Source organism: Schistocerca gregaria, chromosome 9, assembly GCF_023897955.1.
Source record: "Schistocerca gregaria isolate iqSchGreg1 chromosome 9, iqSchGreg1.2, whole genome shotgun sequence".
Classification (NCBI taxonomy): Eukaryota; Metazoa; Arthropoda; class Insecta; order Orthoptera; family Acrididae; genus Schistocerca; species Schistocerca gregaria.
The window spans coordinates 217,720,002-217,744,163 of record NC_064928.1 but is presented as its reverse complement, the minus strand read 5'-3'; the positions used below and the strand labels follow the sequence as shown (position 1 = coordinate 217,744,163).

Here is a 24,162-nt window from a genome sequence, read left to right as displayed (position 1 = left end):
AATCTCATGTTCCTATTTTTATACAGTTATGCAGGTAAAATGCGAAGTAATTCATCAGAACTGTCGACACTTATTCGGGAATACTGAGAAACTTTCTTTGGATGTTGTCGAAGCTTGTGGAAGCTTGTGAAACATTGTGTTAACTTTCCCCACACTAGCGTTTCACTCCAAAGGGCGTATACCCACTGCCCTTTTTTTATGAAATTTTCTTTTTCGTCTCGTGACTTCTCAGACAACGACCGTCTCTCCGAAATCCGTATCGAAAAATGGTGCTTGGGTTTCAAGAAAAAATTTAGTGGCTATCATCCTTCGTGAGCGCAGTCCACTTTGATTACTTGACGTGACAATGACTGAGGCTTTCCCGTCACAGTGACAAAGTCTTCCGTGCGTGCTAGGCCTCAGAAGGTAAGAAGATACTCGAAATTTCGCGGAGCACGCGAGCTTCAAATCTCGGGTGGCTTTTGTACGGCAGTTTGACATCATTCTCGGCTTAACGGAGCGCAAGTGCCTTACGACGGATGAGCGCAAGTGCCTTACGACGGATGACTAGAAAGTAATGCGGCTGATGCTGTCACAAAAGAGGTACGCGTGCGTCAAGGATGAACGACCGTTAGCTGTGAAGCATTAAGCCTTGTCAGACGATTGCGGCATCTGTGGTATCTCTAGACAAATCAGTGTGGCCTGGCCTTCGTTTGTGTGAGAGCCGTTATTTTATTTTGCCGGAAAAATGACCAGTGTAATAATAGAGCAACGAACTGCCGTGAAGTTGCACATGAAACTTGAAAATACTGCTAGTGAAAGATATCTTTTACTAAAAGAAGTGTAAGGCGATGACCGTTTATCACGTACGCGAGTATCTGAGTAGTTCGAGCGTTTTCAAGATGGCCGGGCAGACGTTGAAGATGACTCGCGCCCGGGATGACCTTCAACATCAGAAAGGGATGAAAATATCGAAAAAGTAGTTCAGTCGTGTTCGATCTACCGTCCGATGAGTTTACTGGATTCCTGAAGGTTAGACTATTAATCAGCATCCCTACTTTGAGGTTCTTCCTCAACTCCGTGAGAAAATATGAAAAAAATAGCCGAACTGTCGTAGAACAAGTGATGGGTTCTGCAACAAGACAACGGACCGGTTTGTCCCTATTAAGAGGTTTCTAGCGAAGCGCAGCATCCCAGTATTAGACTACCCACCTTATTCCCCTGACCTACTTTTGTCTGTTCCACAAGGTCGGCTCCTCGTCATGAAGGAGCTTACAGAGGAGTGTATTGAAGGTGACAATTACTAAATATGTATGTCCTTGAAATTATAAAGTTTTACAGCAATAGTCCCGTTATTCTATAGCCGCACCTAATATGTCAGATTTGTCTCGATTTCCCCAGCGCCACTGTGGTACGTCGTAAACAGCTATCGTTTGCACCCTGTGTAACATAAACCATCTTAACCGATTTTATTCTGCTTCAAACTCTTCACACCAACATAAACAATTTCTTGCCACCCCCTTGAAGCATCTTATTCCATGTAATATAAATGACGTTGTTGTTGTGGTCTTCAGTCCTGAGACTGGTTTGATGCAGCTTTCCATGCTACCCTACCGTGTGCAAGCTTCTTCATCTCCCAGTACCTACTGCAGCCTACATCCTTCTGAATCTGCTTAGTGTATTCACCTCTTGGTCTCCACCTACGATTTTTACCCTCCACGCTGCCCTCCAATGCTAAATTTGTGATCCCTTGATGCCTCAAAACATGCCCTACCAACCGGTCCCTTCTTTTTGTCAAGTTGTGCCACAAACTCCTCTTCTTCCCAATTCTATTCAATACCTCCTCATTAGTTATGTTATCTACCCATCTAATTTTCAGCATTCTTCTGTAGCACCACATTTCGAAAGCTTCTATTCTCTTCTTGCCCAAACTAGTTATCGTCCATGTTTCACTTCCATACATGGCTACACTCCATACAAATACTTTCAGAAACGACTTCCTGATACATAAATCTATACTCAATGTTAACAAATTTCTCTTCTTCAGAAACGCTTTCCTTGCCATTGCCAGTCTACATTTTATATCCTCTCTATTTCGACCATCATCAGTTATTTTACTTCCTAGATAGCAAAACTCCTTTACTACTTTAAGTGTCTCATTTCCTAATCTAATTCCCTCAGCATCACCCGATTTAATTCGACTACATTCCATTATCCTCGTTTTGCTTTTGTTTATGATCATCTTCTATCCTCCTTTCAGGCACTGCTCTTCCAAGTCCTTTACCGTCTCTGACAGAATTACAATGTCATCGGCAAACCTCAAAGATTTTATTTCTTCTCCACGGATTTCAATTCCTACTCCGAATAGAGAAAGTATTCTAGTCAGCATTGTCCAAAGCTTTCTCTAAGTCTACAAATGCTAGAAATGTTGGTTTGCCTTTCCTTAATCTATTTTCTAAGAGAAGTCGTATGGTCAGAATTGCATAACGTGTTCCAACATTTCTATGGTATCCAAACTGATGTTCCTCGAGGTCGGCTTCTACCAATTTTTCCATTCGTCTGTAAATGTATATAATAAATATCCTCTCTCTTCAAGTCACTCCACTCACCAAAACCTAATATCCATATTAATCGTTATTTATATTATAGTGTCCACTGGTGAATATTTCCCCACACTTGGAATATATTACCACATATTCTGTGAACCCGTAGATAATTCACTTTCCTTACAGAATCTAAAAATAGGTTAAGGTGCTATTACAGACGGCTTAAACACTAGTATCAGCGGTGAACCCACCTCTTGCGGCCTGGCGTATTCCCTCTGGCCGGCGAGCAGAAAGCAAAAAGTCGTCCAGCCGGCCGGCCCGACGCATTGTCTGGGCTGCCGCTAGCAGACCGCGTTACGTCATGTTTTGTAGCATTCCACCGGCGCGTCGCGATAAAGCCGGCATCGGGCGCGCAGACTCCATTGTTACCGTGTGTTTGTCTCGTAGCTGCAACTTCACCTGTCCATTATGGCACCGCTGCACCACTGACCGCCCCTCGCGGTTCAGTACGAAAGAAAAAGAAGCTTCGTTCTTCATCCAATTGTGTAGGGTGATTGTAAAGTCAGCACCTATTTGTGACAGTGAAGTGTATGACAAACTTACTTTTATTGCCATTCATTACGTTATTAGTATGTACGATTTCGTTATTAAGTTACATTTACACGCTTGCACGCTCATTTTCCACACAAATCGTGAACATTTTAGGAACAGAATCCATGACTTTTGGTAATATCTCGCGAGGGACATTTGCCTACACTTCACGGATATTTTGTTAAATTTTTTTTAATATCGTTTGGTTTTAACTTGTACACGTGTTCCTTAGCCCAACCCCAAAGGGAAAAGGTCTATCCTGTATATTCGGGCAAGGCGCCGTATGCTGTGTGGCAGAAGGTACTGCGTCTACATTGCCAGTTACCCCTCTTCCTGTTTCGGAAATGCGTGGTGCGCGGAAAGATCGATTGTCCACTACATTCAAGCCTCCAAACATTAAGACGACAGCACCACATCAACTCCAATCTCCGGTTTTTTGTTCGTGGAATTTTCGCGAGTTATATATCGGAAGACGCAGTATATTTGTTGACTCCTCCAGGTATGTACGCGCTTGGAATATTTTACCAGTAAACCGTACAGTGCTGCACAAAGCCTCTCTTGTGGCGCTGGAGTTCACACAGCATCTTCGTGACGCTTTCGTGCTTGCGAAATGAACCTGTATCGAAACGCGTTCCTCGTCTATGGATCTACTCCGGTTTCCCACGTCAATACTCTGTGGTACGGACCCCACAAGGACAATCAATAGTGTAGTATCGGTCGAACGAGAGTTTCGTACTAACTCCTTCGTGGATGGGCTATGCTTCTTGAGGATTCTTCCAGTCAGCCTCTCGCAGCCGTCTTTTTGTGATTGGTTTTATGTGGTCGTTCCATTTTAAATAGTTATTCACGCATGCACACAGATATTTAATAGAACTGTTTTCAGTGGCATTTCAGCTGTCGTCTAATCATAAAATGCACACACCAAAAAAAGTTTTGCATCACCCCGGTTCCCAGAACTCCTGAAGATTAAACGTTGGCTGTGAGTATTGAATTTTGTCTGTCCAGAGCTGTCACTAAACCCGCCCAAAGACGTAAACAACGATGCATGAGCAGCGCCTATTAGACAGAGTAAGTTCGACAGTCGATCGCGCCCGCACTGTTATTTTGTGTCAGGAAGGGCTCTGAACAAGGGAAGTGTCCAGGCGTCTCTGAGTGAACCAAAGCGATGTTCTTTGGACATGGAGGAGATACAGAGAGCAGGAACTGTCAATGACATGTCTCGACCACGCCGGCCAAGGGCTACTACTGCTGTGGATGGCCGCTACCTATCAGATTATGGCTCGGAGGAACCCTGACGGCAACGCCACCATGTTGGATAAGACTTTTCGTGCAGCCACAAAAATTCGTGTTAAGACTCAAACTGTGTGCAATAGGCTGCGTGATGAGCAACTTCACTCCCGAACGCCATGGCGAGGTCCATCTGTGCAACCGCGACACCATGCAGCGCGGTACAGATGTGACCAACATCATGCTGAATGGACCGCTCAGGATTGCCATCACATTCTCTTCACCGATGAGTGTCACAGATGCCTTCAACCAGACCACCGTCGCAGACGAGTTTGGAGGCAACCCGGCAGGCTGAACGCCTTAGACACACTGTCCAGCGAGTGCAGCAAGGTGGAGGTTCCCTGCCGTTTTGGGATGGCATTATGTGGGGCCGACGCACGCCGTTGGTGGTTATGGAAGACACGTAACGGCAGTACGATACGTGAATGCCATCCTCCCACCGAAGGTGGAACCATATCGGCAGCATATTGGCGAGGCATTCGCCTTCATGGACGACAATTCGCGCACGCCATCGTGCACATCTTGTGACTGTGTTCCTAGAGACAATCGTTTACATTTGCGGTCCGTAGTCAAATGTTCGTCGTCGGTAGTGCAGTCGTTCTGTGATCAGCTACAAATGCCTATTATATAAATGTTCCCAGTTTTTCTCCGCGAAAATAATGTCGTCTTCACTACAGGGACTCCCGTTTGCTTTGGAATTAATTGCTTACTGACGCAGGAATTCGCTGTCAGTGAATTAATTCCAAGTATTTTGTACAGCTGTGGATCGCCAACAGAGTCGTGCGTGTAAGTACTGCCATTTCAGTTCACAAAGAATCTGGAAAATACGTGTTGACTGAACCTGCCGCAAAGAAATATAGCAGCACGCCCCTGAACTGCTTCGATGTGTCCTGTTGATGGCGATCCAAACACCATTTTCGTATTACAGTCGTTTTCGATATTTCTCTTTCTTTCCTTTAGCCAGTGCGAAGCAGCACTTAACGTAATAGTGAGGGCTTCGACATAGAAGCGGAAGTGCGCCACAGCGAGCTGCGGCAGCAGCACAGTGTAATACTGTTTGGGGCGCGCCGCTGCGGCCTTTTGAGGCGGCAGGAATGTCGCCGAGAATAGCATACCTGTGGAAGTGGGTGTCGGGGTAATAGAGGCGCGGCTTTATGGCGCGGGTGGAGGGGGTGGGGGGAGAGAGAGGCGGCTATTAAAGCCCCCCGTCCTGCCTGCTGGCTCGCCTCATCGATCGGCGCCCCAGAAAGCTAGCAAAGGCACGCCGTCCGTGTGTGTGTCCGCTCCCTCGTATCGCAGCGCAGCCGCTCCAGCGACGCTGGTACACAACTTCACCGGAGGCAAAAAAAAAAGAAAGAAAAAGAAGCGACGCACCACCGAGGAATTATCAATTTTTCACAATGACAGTCACAATCGCATTATTTGTTTTGCCGCCAACCGGTTTCAACCAGCGATGGGGGGTCTTCTTCAGGGAAATTTACACTGTAAAGTTATAATATTAGTAAGTAATAATAAAAAAAGGCTTGCTAGACGCGTGAACGATCTCTTGCGAGTGTCGTTTGGTGATGATCGTGTGCTCAGCCGCCACTTTCGTCATGCTTGGCCTCCCAGGTCCCCAGACCTCAGTCCGTGCGATTATTAGCTTTGGGGTTACCTGAAGTCGCAAGTGTATCGTGATCGACCGACATCTCTAGGGATGCTGAAAGACAACATCCGACTCCAATGCCTCACCATAACTCCGGACATGCTTCACAGTGCTGTTCACAACATTATTCCTCGACTACAGCTATTGTTGAGGAATGATGGTGGACATATTGAGCATTTCCTGTAAAGATCATCATCTTTGCTTTGATTTACTTTGTTATGCTAATTATTGCTATTCTGATCAGATGAAGCGCCATCTGTCGTATATTTTCTGAACGTTTATTTATTTATTTATTTATTTGTTCAAATAAAACCCCATGTCATTCCAAACATGTGTGTCAATTTGTACCTCTCTATCTGCATTATTCCGTGATTTATTGAGTTTTCAAATTTATGCTGACTTTTTGATCACCCGGTACATTGTGGGATGAAAATGCAACGGGTACTGATCGCTAGGAATTGGGTACACTGGATCTCAAAGCAGAGCCAAGGAACGAGCCGACTTGGCGCCTCTTGGGCGGTACTGCAGCCGCAGTATCCGAAAAAGCGGAAGGCGACTTGCGGAGACATTAAACCACTCGTCTGCGTGCTGAGACAACGTTCCCCGCAGACGGAGAGTAGGCAAAGTGAAGTCGGCCACACGTGAACACAACACTTCTTTAAGCCTGTACCGCATTGCTGCGATTGAGTAACGGATATGTGGATTCTGCGACGTTAGACTGATTCGTGGAATCGATTGCCGCAGTGGGGGACGAGGGAAGGAGGGCAGTAGCGGAAATTCACTCTTCTGCAGTTGCTCTTCCTGTCCCATTCGCCGGCATACACAATCATTGCATTTTCTCTCGTTCCGGTCTTTATACCTCATCATTCCTATTATTCCCTCTCTCGATCAGTGGTATTTTAACATTGCGAGGAATAAAATAAATGAAAAAATTATTGTTGCAGCGGGAATCGAACCCGAGACGATGATTTGACGGCTGAGCCTCTGTACTGTTGGTCAACTGCCCCTCTGAACTCCCTCGTACGTTACGCTTGCACCGTAGTTGCAATGAGAGATACTGATCTGTTTCTGTAAGCAGCGTAGCGCTGGTAGTGTGGTGAAGGATGACGTCACGTCAGATCACGCACATTCGGAAATGGGCAGCTGCGTCCCTTCCCTGAGTTGAGATGGGTTGACATTTCATTTCAGCACTCGACACTGGTTTCTTGTTACGGAGAGAGCACTACAGAAGTAGTTTTCGTCCATTTTATTTTCATATCAGCACGCATTCGAAGAGAAGTGGCACACAATGCGATTTCCGGCTCGCGTATGAAGTGAAATAGCATAATTTAAGTGCAGTATTTACTGTGAACATTAGCACGTGATAACCAGCCAACACTGCTCTATTATTCTCGGCTATCCGAGCGACAAATCTAGGGTTCTTTCTCATCCTTGCTCCTTTTACTGTACATGGCCACACCACTGAAGAGCTCTTTCCTCAGTTTTTTTGTCGACTAATTGTTCCCAATCCTTTATGACCATTTCCTTATTTCTTGTTCTCTCTCTCTCTCTCTCTCTCTCTCTCTCTCTCTCTCTCTCTCCCTCCTGGATATGCTGCATCCCTCTTTTATGCCGCCCATCTCTACTGCCTCTACTCTACTTTTCAGCTACACAAATAACTTTAAATATTTCAGATGTATTAGTTCCGTAAAGAAACGATGACGATAATGAATCGACTTTTCAGAATGTTTACAATAAATTGTTTCAGTTTTATTGTAGCTAATTTTTAAGCCTTCTTTCAGATATACTCTACTAAGTTGTCCTGTTAGTTCTTAACGATCATTTGCACTACAAGCGTCTCATCAGTAAAGTAGTTGGCTCTGCTGTGTAATAGCAACACGTTTTCCATTTTTTCCTGCCGTAGAGATCAGAGAAAAACATTTTCTGTCATTGCTACTAGTTGTTTGTATGACAGAAAAAGAAAAATTAACAACTGAGGACCGAGATTTATTTGTTTTTTAGATGGAGCCTCATGAACATTTTACGATACCATAATCGGTTCGACCAACCAGTGCCCATATCCAGGTTGTCAGTAGGATTCGTACTATAGTTTTATAATTTGTATAAAAAATACCACGATTCGAGGACCGACTCTTTTTCTTTATTGGCAGTCCAGATGATCACTGGCTGGTCGAAGCGGTAACAGGATTGTGAAATGCTCATGTAAATGTGTCGGAAAATGTAACGAGTGATTTACAAGCAATCTCCTTTGTAGACTCTTCGCATATCTCCAGTATTCTACCAATAAACCGAAGTCGACCATCTGCTTTACCCACCACTGGGCCGATGTGATCATTTCGTTTCATGTACCTACACAGTCTGTATTATCCAGGTATTTGTATGGATTGGTCAATTCCAACTGCGATTCACTGATAGAATACTGCGTTTTTTCCGTTTTGTGAAATGTACAGTTTTACATTTATGAAGATTTAAAGCAAGTTGTGAATGTTTGCACCACTGTGAAATCTTATCAAGATCCGACTGAATATTCATGCAACTTCTTTCAGACAGTACTTCATTATAAATAAGGTGCATCATCTGCAAAAAGCCTTAGGTTACTACTAATATTGTCCCCAAAGTCATTCATATACAAAATGAACCCGAGGTTATCAGTACACTTCCTGGGGCACACCTGAAGTTACCCTCTAAAGTGACTCTCCATCCATGATGATATTCTGATCCTCCCTACCAAGAAATCCTCAATCCAGTCACTGATTTCGCTTGACCCTCCATACGATCGCACTTTTGAGAATAAGAGTGGACGTGGAACTGAGACAAACGCTTTTTGCAAATCAAGAAATACTGCACACACCCGACTGCCTTGATTCGATGTTTTCTGTATGTCACGTGAGAAAACTGGGAGTTGGGTTTCACATGATTATTTTCGAAATCCCTGCTGATTAGCATTTCTGTTAGAGATACATCATTATGTTTGAGCACATAATGTAATCTAAGATTCTGCAACAAAACCATGTCGACGATACTAAACGTAATTTTGTGGAGCAGTTGTGCTACCGCTATTGTAAACGGGTGTGACTTGTGCTTTCTTCAAACTGCTGGGCACGGTTTTTTGTTCGAGGAATTTGTAATAGATTTTTAGTTTGAAAAGGGTCTAACTCAGCCGCAAATTCTATATAGAATATGGTAGGGATTCTATCGAGCCCTGGAGCTTTGTTCAAGTTTAACGATTTCAGCATTTCCTAACACCACTGACACTAACAGTTATTTCACTTATCTTTTCAGTGATACGAGGATTAAATTGGGGCAATTCTGCTAGGTTGTTCCTTGTTAAGGAACATTTGAAAACGGTGTAAAGAATTTCAGCTTTTGACTCATAAGACACTAATTTAGATGCCTTTACATGGTAACAGAATTTCTTTGGATGTTGTGAAAGATTACTTGACAGTGTTCTGAAGGCTTTACGCATTGTTCTTTTGACAGTGTAACACGTTTCGTTCAGCCTGCCTCTCTCTGTAGTCGTATGCTTTGTTATACACCTATTATGCAGTAGTCTCTCTTCTGTTCGGTGTGTCCGGGACAGTACGCAGTTTTTTTTTTTTCCAAAGATTAAGACTATTTAGCTAAGCGTTCTATGGGATACGGAGTATCGAAGTGATGACCTGAAGGTAATCCACTATAAAACAAAACAAAACAGAAAACTAGTTTCCCGAATTATAGCATACAAACGAGTTAGGAACGTGGCGCATAACGACGAAATAGTTTCCTGGAAATGAATATAGATGCCAGTCGTTGGTGACAGGCATTGTGGTGATTCTAGAATACATAGCAGTCGGATAAATTTGCTAATTTGCTGTTGCGACACAGTGTTAGCAAAATGTCCAGAATGAATTTTTTTATTCCGCAGCGGAGTGTGCGCTGATATGAAAAGTCCTGGCGGATCAAATCTGTGTGCCGGACCGAGACTCGCATTCGGGATCGTTGTCATGTTAGCGGAGTCTTTCCTTCTGCAGTGGCGTTTCTCGATGCGTGTTTTGTTCGCATTAACCCTCGCTTTCCTATAACGAATATTTTCAAAAAGACGATGAGGAAATCTGAAATGCGCACCGCCCTTACAAATTACGGCTTTTGCAATGTACACACCACCATAAAGTGATAAACTTGATACTTCATATCTTGCACGCCGCCAAAACATTTTTCGTTTAAATTCGTATTACTGTGAGTTGATTGATAACAGCAGCAAGACTCTGGCATTTTGCCCACCAGGCGGCAGCACATGCGGCGACGCGCGCGCCGTTGCGGCCCGCAGCCGTACTGCCGGCGAGACAACAGAGCAGTGCTTCGCTGTTTAGTCTGCTTGCGGGTCGGGCCGGAGCATCTTGCTTTGTGTAGTGCGCAGTGTGTGTGTGGCTTTTAGCAGGAAGCGGCGGTGCGATGCCACATTTCCGTCGTTCCAGTGTTCTGTAGTGAGTGTTCCACAATGTTTTAGGGCGTTGCGCCAGGAACGTCTCACGTGCACAGCGCTAAAAGTCGTAAGGCGTAGCTGGAAATGCTGCTACGCGCGTAATGGAAGCGTCCACGGAAAGTCCACCCTAGTTATTGAGTCTTAAGTTGCTGCGGTTCCGCAAGAGTTAGTGCCGAGTTTGGTACGGCAGATACAAATCGACATAGCTGCTCCGTCGAGTCGTGCACTCCTAAATTACATCTGCAGCCCCATTTCGTCATTCTATAAATAGGCTTTTTTTTATTAGTATATTCCAGGTGCCTCATCTACGAAGTTGTGGTGCAGAAATTACTGGCAAAATGTGAGCAAAGTGTCATACTGAAATATTGATCGTCACCGTATTGAGAGAGCTATTGATTCGGACTGCGCTATATGATGTCTCAATCTTATTTCTTGTTGCTGGGTCTCTGGAAGTTTTCCCGTTTATCATGCACTGATGGAAATTCATGTGCTCGTTGTTTCATTGCGGCAACCAAGTAATATAAGTCCTGGGAGCGTTTCGTGTATAGTGCTCAGCGTGTGGTGTGTCTCGGTGAGGCTGCGTGTGCCAAGACAGCGAACAAGTGCCCATCTAGTCGTGCCGTGTGGCAGGAAGTGCTAGCTGGCTCATCTGCGGCCGTGACTCACGCCGGCTCCAGGCGGGATCAGAGCGGTAAAATATCTAGTGCTGACTAATCGCTGACGCCCCCTTTAAACACTGTTGTTTCTCTCCGCCTTCCTGCGTCAGCTGTCTAACAGCTTGTTAGTCTTACGTACCACTCCCTTGGGAGGTTGGGAACACACTAGAGCCGATTACTCGTTTCGGTATATATACACGAATCCATCAGTATACACTTGAGACACTTGTACACAAAATGTTTCCTGAACGTTTATGACGAAATGAAATCAGGCTAGTTAATTGATAATCTTAATTTAGCCTCACATTCGTTGGTTGCATACACTCCAACGAAATTAACCTTTGAGCATAATACAGACCTCGGGATATGCTACAAATAAGTCGTCATAACCAGGATTTCAGGAGGGGCTCGTACTATAGCCGCGAAATGGATGACCGCCCCATCGGCAGATGTTCCCAGTGTTTAAGATCTTTTGTTATATTATCTGGTGGTTGGAGGTTATGTTCTCAATGAATTAACGCATGGAGAGGGATAAAACCACTGCTTATTTTTTTCCTCGTTGCTATTGTCATACAAAAGTATTTGAAAGCCGTTTATTAAAACTTAAATAAATTTTGCTTTTGTGCTGTCGGCCACTTCGCTATTTTCAAGTGTACTACTTAAGCAGATGCTTGTATTGAGGTACTTCTATTTTATGAATAGTTTAAAGTGAAAGGGACGATGGCGTTCTGAGCTAATTACAAGGTATGGGCTCCACCTTCACTATATGTGTAACGGCAAGTGGGTGTTTCCGCTAAAGAATAGGCTTGTCTAAGAATGTTAACCAGAGAACCTTTTGAAAGGAAAGGAAAGGAAGTTTATGAAAATCGTGAGTTATTTTAGGCTTCTGCTAGTGACACGATCAAAATAACATTTTACAAAGTCAGTATCAACACCTTTAGAAGAGATGCGCCTAATGTCACAAGGCGGCGAGTGGACTTTGCATTTGACCGATTTTAAAACTTCCAGATTCCATCTAGCTAAGAAAGCACAAACGGTTTGCTTATTTATACTTAGGATAACTCACACACTGTCCATAAGTAAACGTTTGACTATGTAGTGTAGTTCAATCGGTCCTCACATTTCTTATTACAATTGATAGCCCATAAATGTCAGCATCAGAGCATGCTGTCAATCCACTGAGGCTCCTAGATCTTCAGTAGGAAATGACGGCCAGCGTGCTCAGCCACAGAGTTTGGGATCTACTGGTAATAACTGATGTAGCCACTACGTCACGAACATTGACTGCGATAAATTTTAGTTAAAACCAATCTCTTGCAAATATGGAGAAATTCAACGTTGGAAGATCTATGCAGCAAGTAGTTCCTTCAGAAAAATGTTTTGGCCTGTAGCGCAGACTCTGGTTCATACGTTCCGTATGTTTGTGTGCTGCTCGATGCAGTGACAAAACGATTCAGGAAGCGTAAGTCAGTTGCGTGACGCATGGCAGCGCCCACAAAAGAGCTGGCGCCTGCCTTGTTGGGCCACTGTGGAAGCCCTCGTTCACTGAAGTGGCTGTTCCATGTCGAGGGCAACCAAGAGGCCTCCCCTCCCCCCTCCGCTGCCCAAAATCGCTGGCAGGGCCATGCTGTCCCACAAGGCCGCGGAAATAGCTGCTGGCAGTGCGGAGGTGCGCGCTTTACCTTTGCGTATTCTGTGGCCAGTTGTTTACACGGAGAGTATAATACAAGAACCTCCGCGTCTTGGTTAAACCAGGTTGACGGCCGTACAACACTTTATCCTCCTAAATCTGAGTCATACAGCCCAGAACATGTCCGGGTTCCTCTCTGAAACGGAAATTAACTTTATTGTCGGTGTGCTGAGATTCCACTTTAAATGTGAAACTTTGTGAGCTTAAGGAAGCCTGCGATACTGCCAATCTCCGAACGTTCTCACGAGCGGAAGTTTTTAAGCAGATTCGAACAGAATGACTTGTAGTGTAACCTGAAGACCAGGTTAGGCTGGAATGTCAGTTTGGCTGTGAATTAGCGAAATCAACTAGTGTAATGATCTATTATATTTGTGTATTCTATCGTTAAATTTACGTTCCGATCGAAAGGTATTTTCTAAGTTTGGTAAGGTATTTTAAAGTCTGGTCTAATCTTGATTTTTGTGTAGAAGAGTTGTATTTAGTGCGTTTATTATGCCACAAATTGTATGACGATGTGTGTTCAGAACCGTTAAAATTTTCTAGCATCACCTGGATATACTCATTCGGCACGGACCGGGTATTGGCGTAATAAACGTATCTGAAAGAAAGCTGTAGTTTTTGTTAGGCGAGAGAATGACGCTGCCCATAACCCCCATATTCTTGCATAGATATTTACACTTGACAGTGATTTTATGACATCAGTCGCCATAGTCCTTAACATGTCAGCTTTTTCTGTGTTTTTTGTGAGTACTTAAAGTGAGCAACGAAGTCCGTGCTCGGCACGTGACAGACAACTAGGGAAAAGATGTAGAATACCGCACAAATGGAACATGACTGCTCGAGTCCCAAAGACTTGTAAACCATGTCACCGAGAACGCCTCTAGGGTCATAAATTTTCAGCTCGTGAGCTAGACGGTACACGGAAATACGAACATTTTTCGGTAGAAACAGTCGAAGATTGTGTTTTGGTCGTCACGGTGCACTGAGCCGGTGAAGTTTCACTCACAGGAGCATTCGGAGAGTTCTCCTTACAACAATTGTAATCGGCCTGCTCTCGTCTGCTACAGCACTTGGTTGCCATAGGATTACCTCGCGAGTTGTCAAATGGGGATGAAACGTGTAGAACTGCCCCACAATAAATCCATTGACACGAACCTCTCGTCGGATGGGGAAGACGAAGTACAGCGCTGCCTGTCGTGACGCGAGACCTAATTTAAGCTTCAGAAAGTTTTCCAAAGTGGCGGCTGCCTGGTTGCTCAACCCGCGGGTTGGTAGCCAGCCAGCTGGTCCCATAACCAGGAATATAGCCGCAAATCCCTGCAGCCTTCACCGGCAAGTTTTATTCTTTCATTCCTGTCGGATGTGCGGCCGGTAGGACTGATGGAGCCAAAGAAAAGTACATAACAGCCAGACCAGTTTGACCAGTGACTGTCAACGACGCCACTGACGGTATCATGACACCATTATGGCGACTATAACCTCGCAGATTTCAAGTATCTAAACCTATGCGGAGGCGGCGGCGGCTTTGGACGGGGTTGTCCTTAACGCCTTCCTACGTACTAAACATCGATGTACTCGGTGCACGTGCCTTAAATTACCTTTGAGTCAGTGCTTTAGAGATCATTCACCATTGTCTTCTTCAGAGGGGCAATTGTCTGTCGAAAAACAATTGAAGTGTACAAAAAAATGTTCAAATGTGTGTGAAATCTTATGGGACTTAACTCCTAAGGTCATCAGTCCCTAACCTTACACACTACTTAACCAAAATTATCCTAAGTAGAAACAAATTCATGACCGAGGGAGGACTCGATGAACCTCCGCCAGGACCAGCCGCACCGTCCATGACGGCAGCGCCTTAGACCGCGCGGCTGAAGTGTACACTGTGAGATTACATTGGTACTAAACAGTGCAAAGCCACTAGCAGCCTCTTCATGTCTGTCACCATGTGTGATATCGGGAATACTCCTATAGTCTCTGGGTATGCGCTTCCACGCATCACTGTTTCCTATTCGTAATCTCTGTTAACCACACATGGCTGTTTTCTACAGCTTCTTAGACGATTCAGTCCATTTAAGTTAGACGCATAGGCTGCTCAAACAAAATCCTACCCTTATTGGTAAGGCAGTGTTCCTCAACATCACATTTTTCTCTCTAAATTCAGGTCACGGCCTGTCTGGTTCACTAGGCATTATTTCATCAAAAAAATTTCCCCCTTAGGGTAGTCAGCGTCTTCTATTTCATTTCAGAACCTATCTTCCATGGTGACGTATTTGTTTTAGTCCGTACCGTGTGGCCCTGAATTTTCCGAAATTTCGTGATAATCTCATTTCTGCTGCTCATTAGTTCCGTACGCATTTGATTCTCGACCCAGTGTGTGCTCATTAGGCTGGTCGTGAGAGTAGGAATGTCGTCAGCGAACTCTGTCCTGTTACCCTGATATTTTAATCCCATATGTGAAAGATTTTTATTTTCGTCATTACATCCTCAGATACACAATTTGAACAGTGAGACTGAAAGACTGAATTTCTAGCAGTTCATTCACTCCCCTCTCGATTCTTGTATATTATCAGAACGAGATTTTCACTTTGCAGCGTAGTGTGAGCTTATATGAAGCTTCATGGCAGATTAAAACAGTGTGCCGGACCGAGACTCGAACTCGGAAATTTTTCACACAATTTTAATCTGCCAGAAAATTCCGTTGTAAGAGGCGTGTTCTTAAGTGAAGTTTTGAAATTGACGTGCTAAAATATCTCAATTCTATTTTTACATGAAAGCATGTACCTTAATCTATTCTACATAATTTCCGTCAACACTGAGGCACTTGTCATACCGTTGTACCAGTTTTTGAATACCCTCATAGAAGTCAGACGCCTGATTTGTTAATCACTGCATCACCATTGTTTTGACATGAAGACGCTGACCGCCCATACATTTCTTAAAATGCAGGAACAGATGGTAGATCGGGGCTGTGCAGAGGATGATTTCAAGTTTCCCATCGAAAAGATATGAGATCTTTGGTTTGATTCGCCACATGCGGACGGGCATTGTCTTACAGCAAAACGATGCCCTTGCTCAAATTCCATGGACAGTTGCTTGGTTCTGATGTGACGTAGGTCACCCATGTTTCATCGGCCGTAACAATTTGTGTTAAGAAATCATCACCGTCGTTGTGGTACTGCTCAAGGAAGTCAATGCGCTGTTTCAACGTTTGGTTTTGTGCACATCCGTCAACATTTTCGGTACCAACGTGAGCACAATTTTCGGTAATTGAAGTGCTCGGTCAAAATGCCATACAAAACACTACGAAAAACATGAGGAAAGTCATCCCGCAAGGAGGAAATGGTAAAGCGCCTGTTTTCTCTCACCTTATTGTCCTTTTTCTGCACCACTTACATTAACGACCGAAGGATGCCCACTCCGTTCTTCATGTACATTTGTGCGACGATCTTTAACCGCTCTCACCCACTTCTTTACCATTCCATCACTCACAAAGTTTTCTCCGTAAACTGCACAGATATCACTATGAATATCGATCGCTTTTAGACATTTAGCACTAAGAAATCTTATAACAGCCAGTACTTCAGTCGGCGGGACTAACGATTATCGGAGGCATCTTAAACACTCGGTACACAACGTAAACAAGGAAGAATGACACAGTAAAGGTGTCAGGGCGTAGATTAAGGTACAGGCGTTCATATAAAAATAAAATTGAGATGTTAGAACATCTTAAATTTCAAAACGGTACTTAAAACACACGCCTCGTATATTTAATGTCCTTCCCAACAGTTTATACCCATATTCTTGAAAATGTCACACATTCCACAATTTTAAATTCGAGGTCGCTTTTTCCTAGGTGTATACTGTTGTATGTAGATCGTGTCTTGATGTTTGTCTTGCTTCCATTAAAATTCACAGCGTCAGACTTGGTACTGTGGTGCCTTTAGTTTTCGTAGAATCAGATTGATCTGACAGATGTAATGTAGTGCACCCAAATCTGTACGGTGTGAGAAGGAATGACCGATTGAGCATTGGAACCCGTTGGAAGAGTGGAAGAAAAGTGTCTGAAGCTGTTATTGTTGTCTTCAGTCCTGAGACAGGTTTGATGCAGCTCTCCATGCTACTCTATCCTGTGCAAGCTTCATCTCCCAGTACCTACTGCAACCTACATCCTTCTGAATCTGCTTAGTGTATTCATCTCTCGGTCTCCCTCTACGATTTTTACCCTCCACGCTGCCCTCCAACGCTAAATTTGTGATCCCTTGATGCCTCAAAACATGTCCTACCAACCGATCCCTTCTTCTAGTCAAGTTGTGCCACAAACTTCTCTTCTCCCCAATCCTATTCAATACCTCCTCATTAGTTACGTGATCTATCCACCTTATCTTCAGTATTCTTCTGTAGCACCACATTTCGAAAGCTTCTATTCTCTTCTTGTCCAAACTAGTTATTGTCCATGTTTCACTTCCATACATGGCTGCACTCCAAACAAATACTTTCAGAAACGACTTCCTGATACATAAATCTATATTCGATGTTAACAAATTTCTCTTCTTCTGAAACGCTTTCCTTGCCATTGCCAGTCTACATTTTATATCCTCTCTACTTCGACCATCATCAGTTATTTTACTTCCTAAATAGCAAAACTCCTTTACTACTTTAAGTGTCTCATTTCCTAATCTAATTCCCTCAGCATCACCCGATTTGACTACATTCCATTATCCTCGTTTTGCTTTTGTTGTTCATCTTATATCCTCCTTTCAAGACACTCTCCATTCCGTTCAACTGCTCTTCCAAGTCCTTTGCCGTCTCTGACAGAATTACAATGTCATCGGCGAACCTCAGTTTTTACTTCGTCTCCATGAATTTTAATACCTACTCCAAATTTTTCTTTTGTTTCCTTTACTGCTTGCTCAATATACAGATTGAATAACATCGGGGAGAGGCTACAACCCTGTCTCACTCCTTTCCCAACCACTGCTTCCCTTTCATGCCCCTCGACTTTTATGACTGCCGTCTGGTTTCTGTACAAATCGTAAATAGCCTTTCGCCCCCTGTATTTTACCCCTGCCACCTTTAGAATTTGAAAAAGAGTATTCCAGTCAACATTGTCAAAAGCTTTCTCTAAGTCTACAAATGCTAGAAACGTAGGTTTGCCTTTTCTTAATCTTTCTTCTAAGATAAGTCGTAAGGTCAGTATTGCCTCACGTGTTCCAACATTTCTACGGAATCCAAACTGATCCTCCCCGAGGTCCGCATCTACCAGTTTTTCCATTCGTCTGTAAAGAATTCGTGTTAGTATTTTGCAGCTGTGACTTATTAAACTGATAGTTCGGTAATTTTCACATCTGTCAGCACCTGCTTTCTTTGGGATTGGAATTATTATATTCTTCTTGAAGTCTGAGGGTATTTCGCCTGTCTCGTACATCTTGCTCACCAGCTGGTAGAGTTTTGTCATGACTGGCTCTCCCAAGGCCGTCAGTAGTTCTAATGGAATGTTGTCTACTCCGGGGGCCTTGTTTCGACTCAGGTCTTTCAGTGCTCTGTCAAACTCTTCACACAATATCATATCTCCCATTTCGTCTTCATCTACATCCTCTTCCATTTGCATAATATTGTCCTCAAGTACATCACCCTTGTATAAACCTTCTATATACTCCTTCCACCTTTCTGCCTTCCCTTCTTTGCTTAGAACTGGGTTGCCATCTGAGCTCTTGATATTCATACACGTGGTTCTCTTCTCTGCAAAGGTCTCTTTAATTTTCCTGTAGGCAGTATCTATCTTACCCCTAGTGAGATAAGCTTCTACATCCTTACATTTGTTCTCTGGCCATCCCTGTTTAGCCATTTTGCACTTCCTGTTGATCTCATTTTTGAGACGTTTGTATTCCTTTTTGCCTGCTTCATTTACTGCATTTTTATATTTTCTCCTTTCATCAATTAAATTCAATATTTCTTCTGTTACCCAAGGATTTCTAGCAGCCCTCGCCTTTTTACCTACTTTATCCTCTGCTGCCTTCACTACTTCATCCCTCAGAGCTACCCATTCTTCTACGGTATTTCTTTCCCCTATTCCTGTCAATTGTCTCCTTATGCTCTCCCTGAAACTCTGTACAACCTCTGGTTCTTTCAGTTTATCCAGATCCCATCTCCTTAAATTCCCACCTTTTTGCACTTTCTTCAGTTTTAATCTACAGTTCATAACCAATAGATTGTGGTCAGAGTCCACATCTGCCCCTGGAAATGTCTTACAATTTAAAACCTGGTTCCTAAATCTCTGTTTTACCATTTTATGATCTATTTGATACCTTTTAGTATCTCCAGGGTTCTTCCACGTATACAACCTTCTTTCATGATTCTTAAACCAAGTGTTAGCTATAATTAAGTTGTGCTCTGTGCAAAATTCTACTAGGCGGCTTCCTCTTTCATTTCTTGGCCCCAATCCATATTCACCTACTATGTTTCCTTCTCTCCCTTTTCCTACTGCCGAATTCCAGTCACCCATTACTATTAAATTTTCGTCTCCCTTCACTATCTGAACAATTTCTTTTATTTCATCGTACATTTCAATTTCTTCATCATCTGCAGAGCTAGTTGGCATATAAACTTGTACTACTGTAGTAGGTGTGGGCTTCGTATCTATCTTGGCCACAATAATGCGTTCACTATGCTGTTTGTAGTAGCTTACCCGCATTCCTATTTTCCTATTCATTATTAAACCTACTCCTGCATTACCCCTATTTGATTTTGTATTTATAACCCTGTAGTCACCTGACGAGAAGTCTTGTTCCTCCTGCCACCGAACTTCACTAATTCCCACTACATATAACTTTAACCTATCCATTTCCCTTTTAAATTTTCTAACCTACCTGCCCGATTAAGGGATCTGACATTCCACGCTCCGATCCGTAGAACGCCAGTTTTCTTTCTCCTGATAACGACATCCTCCTGAGTAGTCCCCGCCCGGAGATCCGAATGGGGGACTATTTTACCTCCGGAATATTTTACCCAAGAGGACGCCATCATCATTTGTCGATACAGTAAAGCTGCATGTCCTCGGGAAAATTTACGGCTGTAGTTTCCCCTTGCTTTCAGCCGTTCGCAGTACCAGCACAGCAAGGCCGTTTTGGTTAATGTTGCAAGGCCAGATCAATCATCCAGACTGTTGCCCCTGCAACTACTGAAAAGGCTGCTGCCCCTCTTCAGGAACCACAGGTTTGTCTGGCCTCTCAACAGATACCCCTCCGTTGTGGTTGCAGCTACGCTACGTCCATATGTATCGCTGAGGCACGCAAGCCTCCCCACCAACGGCAAGGTCCATGGTTCATGGGGGGGGGTGTCTGAAGCTATACACCTTATAAACACAACTGTAGCCATTTGAAGCTGGACGTAAAGACCCGAAATGACAGTGGCGATGAAAGATGACTTTGTGTAGGTGGTTCTGGGTGGTCTCCGAGCTGTTGTGGTGGGACTTAGGCAGCGGTGTTGGCGACTTTGGAGGCGCCCTGAGAACGGATCCAATTATCGGGCGGGCGGCGACGCCCCCGGCCAGGCGTTACGAGTGGCTGCCTGCCTGCTTGTCTGACTTGGCGCGTCGCGCTGGCTTTGGCGCCGCCTCTGCCGCTATTGATCCGCACGTCGCGTGTCGATAGCTCTCCCCCGGGGTCGCCAGATCGATCCCGAGCTGCTGCCAGCGTGTTGCAAGGACGCGCCAGAGCACGCTCTGCCCCCCTACCTGACGGCGACGTTCCAATCACCGTAATGAGTGACTGCCCTAGCTGCGGCTGCTATACATCTGGCCCCCGAGGGTTTCTCGGGCTCGATTACTGGCATGCTTCCGGCGAGTGTGTTCTTTCCGTTTTTGCGCAGTTTTCGGATAAACGTCTCATTCGTATGCTTCAGGCGCTTTAGGTTTCTTAAGTCTTGTCGGTGGGTGGACTCCAACCAGACTGTGGAGTGCCCTGGGTATGGCGGCGCTCTCCGTGCTCCTATCCCACTCTCGGTCCCCACAACGATCTTTCGTGTTAGAAGCGCACTGTGCCAGCGTCTCAGGGGTGATGGGTGAGGTGGCACGCTGGTTCTTAGCTGTTATGCGCCCCAAGCCATGTTTATATTGAAACTTCCGATTGTGTTAGTATTCTTTACATTTTTATTTCGGTAGATCCATTAATTACGCCAGTCTCTGGACTGAAGATGACAGCAACAACAGACGATAGTAGCCTGTTACCGTTATTGATACTGTCAAGATATCGGACCCAGGAATTCAGATTACCGAGAGTGTAGCAAATGAGTTTTCATATGGTACAATTACAGATAATTTTTCGGATGTATTCTTTTAATTGTGCCGATAAACATTGCAAAATTTTGATTCTAGGTCAACGGGAAGTACTCTCTACGTTTCGATGAGTATGTTTGTATCATATGACGCAAACGGCCGCATTTTTCGATTGTATTGACTTAGCTTACATTTATTACACCGCCAACGCACCGTGGATCCCGTAGAAAAAATTCTTTGATGGGGGCGAAGTACGCCGTATGGCAAGTTTCCGTTTAAGTCTAACTTTCCGGAGGCTGGTTCAGCTTAAAGGCAGCAACATTTGGCTACAAGGAGAGGATCGCCGGAAAGATACACGTTGTGTATAAAATGGAATCGACAACTCTGCAGAACGCACGAAAGCAGGCCGTTAAGGTGCTATGTACAGGTTTCTGAAATTTTTGCTGTTAAGTGTTACGCTTGTTGTGGGTATCCAGAGTTTAAAAAAAAAGTTTAGGCCGCCTCTAGCCACTTCAGCTGTAAACGTCCCTGTTGAGTCTGTATATTCTATATAATTTATCAACATTATATTCGTTTCTTCCACGCGAAGCCATGTGCCGTAGTCATATTCCCCGCTTTTTCTGGCCTACCTTTCAGCGGCTTGGACGCCGCTGAGCAATACGACGGTCATTAATAGTTCGTACACGCATGATTCAGGACAGAGATCCAAATCCCCGCCCGACTTTTCATATTTAGGTTTCCCGAGGTTTTTCTATGTCGCTTTGAAAATAGTTCCTTGCTCTTCCCCAGTTACAGCTCGTGCCCCGTCCAAGGGACATCAAACTGATACTTGTTGCAGCTACGTTATTTCCACGTGGGGAGGGCAGATTGTACGCGTTGCTATAGGTTGTAGGAAGCACGTCATCTATAGAGCCAAAAGAATTTTAGAAATATAACTTCACACTGCTAGCCTTATTTTCGTGAACTTTGATAGAGTATGTTGTAATGCTGTAAAATCTGCAACTGTTTAACTCATCTTTATTCAGCTTCACTGAATATAGTGTGATTTAGAAATGGGTTAAAATTATCTAAATGCATTTTGCAACTTCAAACTCAGGCATGTTTGCTTTCGCATGTTAGATTTCATAAAATCGTTGACTGCGCTAAAGGTGTGATTTCTGAATTTTCGCCACTGCTGCTGTTTGGGGCCCACCCAAGCAAGTGGAGTTTCACTGATAACCTAACCGATATAGACACACAAGTGACAGCGGCGTCACTTTACGGACCTTTTGCACTCCCCATCTCGTCAGAAACGCAATTTGCATCCTAACTTTCCCGCGGCTGTTCCACTGGCGGTGGGAGTTGCCGACGCGAGCATTTAGTGTTCCCATCAGCAACTGTAAGATTGGCTTCATCACACAATTCCGAATAATTTTGGTTTGTGAGCTACCCTATTCACTGGCGTGATAACGGCAGAAGCGCTGTCCCAAAAGTTCTCGATGATTTAACGTCAAAAATGTTAGAGGAAGGTTGATGTGCCGTTGAGCTTCTGCCTGGAGCGTTATGATGGCATAACGTCAGAAGGCCACACGGGTGAAGTGTAGCGCCAGGCGCTCGGGCACTGTAGCTGGTGGAAAATATCTTCCCTCCCCTTTCCACTGCCGTTGCTCGAGAGGCGTGCGTCTCGCCGGAAAGTTGTGCATGGGCTCAAACTCTCCCCCCCCTCCCCCCCTCCCCCTGCTGTGTGCATTTGGCGCCTCGGTTTCCAGAGTTGCCTGCTTCAAGTTTGGCTGCAGGCTGGACGCGGCGGCTACCAAGTTTTCGGCGCCCGCAGCTGCTGTGATATTAGGCCTTACAGAGGTCACCACGGCTGCCTTGCCGTAGGCTACGCCTCGCAGCTAGGTTTCTCCATACTCTAACGTGGAAGAGGTTTCTCGTAGGGTCAGTAAATGAGTATGCGGTATATGGAGCGAAAAGCATTTGAAACTAAATTTCTAGCAAGATACCAAAATGTGGTCGGGAATGGTTCGCTGGCGTGTCCGTTGGTGCTACCCGTTAACGTGGAGTATACTAAGCCAGGGGGACGTCGACACTGGAATGCAACATTGATGGTATTTGTGATAATAGGCTAGTGGGAAAGAGCGCAGTTTCGTTGCCGGTAGAATGGAGGAGACAAAGGACATATTGAAGTTTGCCACCTCTGCCGTGTTTAACAAGTATGAGGGTAGAAACTTCAATGGTGGCAACTATTTATTTACAGCTAGTACGAAACAGATACGTGTTTCAAAGTTTTACTGACCTTCAAAGTAGTTACCAGCATTGTATGTAACCCGTTGCCAGCGATGTGGATGTCGTAGGATACTCTTGGCAGTGCCAGTTGTGTTGACAGTTCGAGCGGCGTGGTCTATTGCCCGACGAATTGGCAGCATGTATCAAGCGAATACCTTAAATTTTTCCTTCAGTTTAGAAATAGTTGAACTCACGAGGGCTTAAGTCAGGGGATACAGTAGGTGGCATAGCACTTAGCAGCCTCATCAGTCAAACAAATCAGTAACAGCTTGCACTGTACGTGCTTTAGCATTGTCCTGCAAAATGATGGTCAGCTCTTGTAAAGTGTCATCACTTCTGTCTCTATGCTGTTCATGTTTGGAACACAACCTACGACCTGCTTAAAGACAGGAGTGATGACACTTTCTGCAGGATCTGACCATTTTGCAGGACAATGCTAAAGCACGTACAGTGCAAGCTGTTACTGATTTGTTTGACTGATGGGGCTTCTAAGTGCTATACCACCTACTGCTCTTCCCTGGCTTAAGCTCTCGTGAGTTCAACTCGATTTCTAAACTGAAGGAAACACTTCACGGCATTCTCTTCAGAACTGCTACAAATTAGTCGGGCAACAGACCGCGCCGCTCAAACTGTCAACACAACTGGCACTGCTAAGAGTATCGTACGACTTCCACATCGCTGGCAACGGGTTATACACAATGCTGGTGCCTACTTTGTAGGTCAGTAAAACTTTGAAACACGAATCTGTTTTGTACGAGGAGTAAAT

General features: G+C 44.4%; 1 protein-coding gene across 9 annotated transcripts in view; it reads left to right on the top strand.

The window, feature by feature from the left end:
• LOC126291997 (kinesin light chain) overlaps nt 1–24,162 on the top strand; it is a 390,450-nt gene that overhangs the window by 124,648 nt on the left and 241,640 nt on the right. The window contains exon 1 of one of the 9 annotated variants that reach the window (XM_049985777.1): nt 10,357–10,511. The exons of 6 other annotated variants lie outside the window; for them this stretch is intronic. The gene's annotated coding sequence lies outside the window, so the exon portion shown is untranslated. Of the gene's footprint in view, nt 1–10,356; nt 10,512–24,162 lie in introns of those variants that run through there. 2 more of the 9 variants (XM_049985771.1, XM_049985774.1) reach the window with 2 other exon arrangements.